This window comes from Gracilinanus agilis, chromosome X (genome assembly GCF_016433145.1).
Source record: "Gracilinanus agilis isolate LMUSP501 chromosome X, AgileGrace, whole genome shotgun sequence".
NCBI lineage: Eukaryota > Metazoa > Chordata > Mammalia > Didelphimorphia > Didelphidae > Gracilinanus > Gracilinanus agilis.
The window spans coordinates 22,807,473-22,816,034 of record NC_058136.1 but is presented as its reverse complement, the minus strand read 5'-3'; the positions used below and the strand labels follow the sequence as shown (position 1 = coordinate 22,816,034).

At 38.6% G+C, this 8,562-nt stretch overlaps 1 pseudogene; it reads left to right on the top strand.

The window, feature by feature from the left end:
* The first annotated feature begins 436 nt into the window (after positions 1–436).
* LOC123253522 lies at positions 437–8,344 on the top strand (annotated as a pseudogene).
* Positions 8,345–8,562: the final 218 nt, after the last annotated feature.

The following is an 8,562-nucleotide window of genomic DNA, read 5'->3' as shown; positions in this document are numbered from 1 at the left end:
CATAGTGAGAGCGAATTCCTTACTGAACATAGTATAGAGGAATCCCAAATTGGATATATTTTACAGTCTGGACAGGTCCAAATGGCCAGAGGACATAGTGGGATGAATCTCTCCCCTGAATCTCTAGTAAGATAATCACAAGGTTCAGTGCACCCAGGAATGGTAGGAAGAAAAAACATCCCACAACTGGAATCTATTTGAAATAGGCAATGTGGGCCATGCTTGCCATTCAATTTTCTGATTTAAAGGGTAACCTTCTTTCCCCTTCCCCCTGGTGTAAAACACTAGGGGTCATGTGCTACCTCTGCCATGTGGACAGAGAGTTAGAATTAGAAGCTCTCCTTCAGTAAAAGTCCTTTAGGAGGCTAAATATTGTCTAAGAAGAAACACACCTGGGCTTCCAAAGCAAGCAGTGAGTAGTGAGTAAGCACTTTCAATGAAGAGGAGGGATTTATACTTTCCAATCAGTAGCAACAGCAGCTCCAGGCACAGCAAGGATCTCCTGGCATTGTCTGGTATCAGGAACATTAGCAGCATCAAGAGCTCCTTTTCCAGGGAGGGGCAAGCGAGGGCAGCCAGAGAAGGCTGGATTGGCAGCCAAGGGGATCAGAAACAGCAGGTAGCTTGGATCAGCAAGAGAAGTGGCTTTTCCCTTCTGGCCAACAGCTCCCAGAAAAGATGCTCAAACGAAAGCAGCCAGGTGGCCGGGGAAAATGGGAAAAAGAGGAAAAAAACAAAAACAAAAACACAAAAATATAAAAATATAAAAACACAAAAACACAAAAACAGCAGAATCAGGCCAGCAGTTCTGGAGAGAGTTTGGAGTTCTCTTAGAGTTATTGAGGTGGGTAGAGGGTGAAAATCCATGGCAGGAAAACTGTGGATTTTCAAATTTTATCTTACATAGTTTATCTTTAAAAAACCAAGAATTCTTTCTCCAACTTTGGATCACCATCATTGTAAAAAATAAAATGAATATATAATGATGACTTTAAAAATATTATGATTTTGTAAGATTTATTAGTAGTCAATAGAAAATAAAGCCACATGTCAGACTAGCATAGGCTGTTCAAGCAGCCCGCCCTTTCTTGCCATGTTAGGAAGCAAAGAGGAAGAAGAACAGCAGTCCCTCCATTTTATCCCCCTGTCTACATCAGTGCATAATCACAGGAATCCAGTAGGCTCATGGGAAATGTAGTCCAAAGATGCCAAAATTTCCAATAACACAGGGTTCTCCTGGTTCTGCTCCTTTCACTCTGCATCAATTCTTGGAGGTCATTCTTCTCTAATTGCTACTGCTAGTATTTCTAGTACAATGTTAAATAATAGAGATGATAATGGGCATCCTTCTTTCACTCCTGATCTTACTGGGAAGGCTTCTAATTTATTCCCATTGCAGATGGTGCTTGCTGATGGTTTTAGATATATACTGTTTATTATTTTTAGGAAAGGCCCTTCTCTTCCTACTTTCTAGCCCTACTTACTAGTGTTTTCAATAGGAATGGGTGTTATATTTTGTCAAAGGCTTTTTCTGGATCTATTGATATAATCATGTGATTTTTGTTGGTTTGTGTGTTGATATAGTCAATTATGTGGATGGTTTTCCTAATATTGAACCATCCTTGCATTCCTGATATAAATCCCACTTGATCATAATGAATAACTCTCGTGATCACTTGCTGGAGTCTTTTTGCTATTATTTTATTTAAAATTTTTGCATTTATGTTCCTTAGGGAGATTGGTCTATAGCAGGGATTGGCAACCTTTTAGGCCGTGAGAGCCATAAACGCCACATTTTTTAAAATGTAATTTTGTAAGAGCCGTACAGTGCTCACAGTGTGCACTCCTGTAACAGAGCCTGAAAAAAAAATTGACTTTATGGCTCCTTCAGAAAGAGACATATCTGGCCCTCAAAAGAGCCATATATGGCTCAAGAGCCATACGTTGCTGACCCCTGGTCTACGGTTTTCCTTCTTTGCTTATTATGTCAAATAGTTTGTATAGTATTGGGATTAGTTGCTCTTTGAAAGTTTGATAGAATTCACTTGTGAATCCATCCATCTGGTCCTAGGGATTTTTTCTTAGGGAGTTCTTTGATGAATTGTTCAATTTCTTTTTCTGATATGGGATTATTTAGGTATTCTATTTATGCTGTTAATGTAGACAATTTATATTTTTGTAAATATTCATTCATATCACCTAGATTACAATATTTATTGTCATAATAGGGCAAAATAGTTTTTAATGATTGCCTTAATTTCCTCTTCATTAGAGGTGAGGTCTCCCTTTTCATCTTTGATACTGTTAATTTTTTTCTTCTTTTCTTTTTTATTAGATTGAGCAGTACTTTGTCTATTTTACTTGTTTTTTTCAAAATACCAGCTTCTAGTCTTATTTATTAATTCAACAGTTCTTTTACTTTCAATTTTATTAATTTCTCCTTTGATTTTTAGGATCTTTAATTAAGTTTTCATCTGGGAATTTTTAATTTGTTGACTTTCTAGTTTTTTAATTTGCAAGCCAAATTCATTGACATCTGCCCTCCCTAATTTGTTAATATATGCACTCAAGGATATAAATTCTCCCCTGAGAACTGCTCTGGCTGCATTCCATAAATTTTGATAGGATATCTCATCACTTTCATTCTCTTCAACGAACTTATTAATTGTTTCTATGATTTGTTCTTTAATTAACCAATTTTGGAGAATCATGGTATTTAATTTCCAATTAATTTTTGGCTTGCCTCTGCATGTACTCTTTTTTTTTTTTTAAAACCCTTACCTTCCGTTTTGGAGTCAATACTGTGTATTGGCTCCAAGGCAGAAGAGTGGTAAGGGTAGGCAATGGGGGTCAAGTGACTTGCCCAGGGTCACACAGCTGGGAAGTGTCTGAGGCCAGATTTGAACCTAGGACCTCCCGTCTCTAGGCCTGACTCTCAATACACTGAGCTACCCAGCTGCCCCCTCCATGTACTCTAATTATTATTTTTATTGCATTATGATCTGAAAAGTTTGCATTTATTATTTCTGCTCTTTTGCACTTGTTTGCCCTGTTTTTATGTGCTAGTACATGGTCAATCTTTGTAAATGTACCTTGTGTTGCTGAAAAGAAGGTGTATTCCTTTTTATCCCTATTTATTTTTCTCCACATGTTTCATTCACATCTTTTACCTCTTTCTCATCCATTTTTTTGGTTTGACTTATCTAGATCTGATAGAGGAAGGTTCAGGTCTCCCACTAGTATAGTTTTATTATCTACTTCCTCCTTAAGCTTAACCAATTTCTTCTTTAGATATTTGGATGCTATACCATTTGGTGCATACATGTTGAATACTGATATTTCCTTATTGTCTATATTGCCTTTTATCAGGATGTAATCACCTTCCCTATCTCTCTTAATTAGATCTATTTTTACTTTGGATTTGTCAGATATCATGATTGTGACTTCTGCCTTTTTCTCAGTTGATGCCCAATAGATTTTGCTCCAGCCTTTTAACTTAACCCTGTGTGTGTTTACCTGCCTCATGTGTGTTTCTTGTAGACAACATAGGGTTTCTAATCCCCTCTGCTCTTTGCTTCTGTTTTATGGGTGAGTTCATCTTATTCACATTCAGAGTTATGATATCCATTTGTGTATTCTCCAACATTTTTATTCCCTCTCCTTGTCCTGCCCTTTCTTCTTTCACTATTTTCTTCTATACCAGTGTCTTGTTTTTAATCAGTCCCCCTAATCCCCTCCCTTATTTTACTCCTCTTTCTCCCCACCTCCCATCTTATTCCCCTCTTATTTTTAGGGTCTTTTTAAGCTACCCCCAACACTCTCCCTCCCTAGTTTTGCTTCCCTACCCAGAAGTCCATTTGTTACCCTTCTACTTCTCTATAGAGCACGAATCAATTCTCTGCCTCAATGGATCTGATTGTTTTTCCCTCTTTGAGTCAATTTCCATGCACGTAAGAAGTATTTCCTGTCTCCAACCTCTTTACCCTTCCAGTGTATTGGTCTTCTCCCCATCTCCCAACCTTCACTTCTTTATGAAACATAAATTTACCCCATTTTGTCTCTTTTCTCATTTCTCTTAATATTATCCTTTTTTTACCTCTAGTTTCATACACACACACACACACACAAACACACACACATATATCTTGACATTTCATCCTACACAGTTTGTCACTGTTCCCTCTAAGTATACTTCTTCTAGCTATCCTGATGATAATAACAATCTTGAAGAGTTACCAATATCATCTTTTCTTATAGGAATACAAATCATTTGAACTTATTAGGCCCCTTAAAAAAAGTTTTGTTTTTTTGTTTTTTTTCCCCTCTCTTAATTACCTTTTGGTGATTCTCTTGAATTCTGTGTTTGGACATCAAATTTTCTGTTTAAGTCCAGTCTCTTCTTTATGAATGCTTGGAAGTCTTCTATTTTATTAAGTGACCATACTTCCCTCTGCAAGAATGTAGTCAGTTTTAACTGCTTGAACCCATGGGTTGATGGGTATATGATTTGGGATGTAGACTCTAAACAACCACCCCAGTAGTTCCATATCAGTAATATGGAAATAGGTCTAGATCAATGATACATATAAAACCCAGTGGAATTGTGCATTGGCTACAGGGAGAGTGAGAGGGTGAGGTTTAGGGGGGAGGGAAAGAATATGAATCATATAACCATGGAAAAATATTCTTTAAAAATTTATATATATATAGTATTTTAAAAATAAAAATAAATGGTAAAAAAAAGAATATAGTCAGTTTTGCTGGGTAGTTGATTCTTGGTTGTAGATCCAGTTCCCTTGCTTTCTGGAATATCATATTCGATGCCTTCCAGTCCTTCAGTATAGATTCAGCCAGATCCTGTGTTATCCTAACTGTGGTTCCATGATATCTGAATGACTTCTTCTTATCAGCTTGTAATATTTTTTCCTTGGTCTGGTAGTGCTTGAATTTGGCTATAACATTTCTGGGAGTTGTCAATTGGGAATTAAATGTAGGAGGTGACCTGTGGATTCTATCAATCTTCATTTTTCCCTCTTGTTCGAGAATGTCAGGGTAGTTTTCTTGGATAATTTCTTGTAGGATGATGTCCAGGCTTTTCCTTTTGTCATGATATTCCAGTAGTCCAATAATTCTTAAATTGTCTCTCCTTGATCTGTTTTCAAGATCTGAGGTTTTGTTAATGAGGTGTTTCATATTTTCTTCAATTTTTTTCAGTATTTTGATTTTGTTTTATAGATTCTTGCTGCCTTGTGAAGTCATTTGCTTCTCATTGTTGGATTCTAATTTTTAAGGACTGAATTTCATCCCTGGTTTTTTGGTCATCCTTCTCCTTCCAGTCTGATTTTCTTTGTAGATCATCTTTCACCTTCTTTGCTTCGTTTTCAAGCTGGTCAATCTTGGCTTTCAAGACACTATATTCTTGTTCGAGTTTATGTATTTTCTTTTCCCAATTATCTTCAGCATCTCTTAATTGTTTTTTGAGTTCTTGAGTTGATTGAATTTTGAGTTCTTCCAAAGCCTGTGTCCAATATGCTGGAGTTCCAGTGTTTTTTCTTGGTGTTCCTTCATCCTCCTCTGTTCCATTGGCTCTTTGTTCATTACCTGACTAGAAGCTTTTGATTGTAATTTCTTTTTTCTTTTTCTGTTGTTTAGTCATATTTTTTTCCTTCTTTCCCCTCTGTAATTGGCTATAATCTTGCTCCTCTGATTATTTTCTGTATCTGTGTGTTTGGGCTATTCTGTCCTGAAGGGGTTTCTTCTCTGCTCTGCTGATTGACTAGCTTAAGCTGATGGTTTTAATGAGCCCTGAGGTCAGATCTTCCCTAGCTGGCAGAAGAAACTGAAGGTGTAGGTGCTCACAGCTCTTTCAGTGCAATCTATGCGGGAGGGGTGATGGAGCTTCCTTGCCCTCTGAAGACTTTTTATCTGCCCTATTGATAAGATTAAGTCAGGGTGGAGTTGATCTGCAGAGCTGGATGTGCCTTGAGGCCAAAAACTTGAGAAGGGGGGGGGGCAAGATGGAGTGTTTTGGCTGCGACTAGGCTACCCTCTGCCCTTCTCTTCCACCTGCCTCCATGCCATCTGTGTTCAACATCCTGAGCCTGGCACAGCTGTGCCAGCAAAGCACTCCCTCTGGATGAGCACCTTTGCCTGCCCAGAGATTCCAGGAACTGCTGGAGACTCAGCACAGGGGAGGGGTCTTGGGATGTTCCTTCTTCCTTTCCCTGGAACCCAACAGTTCAAAAATTCAGGCTTTTTTTGGTGTACCTTTTAAGTTGAGTCCAGCAGAAGAGTCCTCCAGCTCTGTCCTATTGTTAGATTTGATTTTCTGTCCCCTCAAAGCACTTTGTTTTTGATTGGTGTGGAAGGATTTTCAGAGGTCTGGAGTTTTGCTGTGTCTAAGCAGCCATCTTCCCAGGCTCCCCAAGAGAAGTAATTTAGAGGGGCAGCTGGATGACTCAGTGGATTGAGAACCAGGCCTAGAGATGGAAGGTCCTGGATTCAAATCTGACCTCAGATACTTCCTAGCTGTGTGACCCTGGGCAAGCCACTTAACCCCCATTGCCTAGCCCTTACTCTTCTGCCTTGGAACCAAAATGCCGTACTGATTCTAAGACAGAAGGTAAGGGTTTTAAAAAGATATATATTACTGCTTTCCCACTGAGATTATCTCCAATCTATCCTGTATATAAATATCAATTGTACACAAGTGTTGGCATGTTGTCTCCCTCATTTGACTGTGTAATTCCTGAAGGAAGAGATTGTTTTTCCCCTTTCTTAGTATCCCAGCATTTAGGAGGTACATAAAAAATACTTGTTGACTTAACCTGACTGTAGCTAGCAGCATAGGGGAGTTAACAAAACAATATGCTTCTTGAAGGACAGGTCCAAGTTTTATTGTTCTGTGAAGCCAAAACTTCCAATGACTTTATCAAAAAGATGTTTTGGATATTCACAAATCCCTATTATTGTAGGCACATGAACAACACCTAGCATGATATCTACTAGGAGACATATAATAAATACTTTTCAATTAACTGGTTCAATATTTTCAAGTAATTTGCATATTATAAGAAGTTTAGAGTTCCTTTGGTCATTTGGGTCTGGACTCACTTTTTTTCAATATAACAGAGGAATAACAAGAGGAGGAATGTGATGGCTATATCTGTGAAAAAATAAGCTTAGCAAGATAGGGAAGAATAATCCAGCTGAGTAAAGAGAGGGAGCTAAAGTTTGGGTTGGCGGAGTCCTCAGTCACTGAGAGCCCAGGTAGCATGCCTTGAGAGTAATAGATCTCTCTTCATATTCTTACCCTGTTGTACTCAGGTAGAAAGACTTTCAGCTCTGAGGAGGAAAAAACTAGTTGCTGGAAAGACTTAGCTCTACAATATAAGCAGCAGGCAGAAAATACACAAGGGAAACAGGGTGAATTCCAAGAGGGAAGCCAAGAATATGAAGCTGAGGCAGAGACCCAGCTGCAACAAACTGAAACCAAGAATTGGGATCTTTTGTCAGAAAATAACTGCCTCCAAATGGAACTCAAAACAATTAAGAAAAGTTTGAAATGCAGTTTTCTGAAGGCTACCAACATATCTCTGCATTAGAAGATGACCTTGCACAGACTAAAGCAATTAAAGATCATATGTCAGGGAGATAGAACAAGCAAATATGACTTGGAAAGAGCAAAATGAGCTACTACTATGTCTTTCAAGACTTCAAGCAGGGGCTGAATCAGACCATTAAAAGAAATGCCTTTCTAGAGAGTGAACTTCATGAGGAAGACAATCTCCTTGAATCTGTTCAGCGATTGAAAGATGAAGCCAGAGACTTGAGACAGTAATTAGCAGTGTAACAGAAACGGGGGGAAACTCTGAAGTCCGATGTACTATTGATTGGAAGCAGAGAGGACTGACATAGCTGTTCAGGTCAGCATGTCTGTGTCATCCATACATGTAGCACACTGATGACCCAAAGCCAGTGTAAACACACCTGGATCATTCAGGAGAGGACTGGACAACACTTATGGGAGCACTCCTCTCATTCAAGCTGCCAGAATATCTGCACTGAAAGTTGTAGTCTTATTTTGGAAAGCTGGGGCCCTGTACCCCAAACTTGCATCCCTCTCGAAACTTTGTATAGGAACAGTCCCCAAACACAGCAAGTGTTGCATCCTCAGGAGTGAGGCCTCAGGACTAGAGATGGTGGTGACAAATGGCCAAGCAGTACCAGTGGGTCTTTGGGAGAGAAAGGATTAGGAAAACAACTGGAATTTGGAAAGCTTCCTTCAAGTATTCCATCACCATTACTGCTATCACTGCTTAAAGCAATAAAGATGCTGCTTTAAGAATCATAGGCATTGAAAATCCTGATGTTCTAGTTTTATCAATTCCTTTTAAAACTAATCTTTTAAAATTAGTTTAAATGACATAACAAGCAGGATAGTAGTTAACTCCATGTGTAAGTTTGGAGAGCTGACCTATAGGAAGCAGGTTTCTTACCAAATTTAGTTTGGTGTTGCCACTGTCTACAGTGTAAGGCTGAGTATTTACTGTCACTTGTATA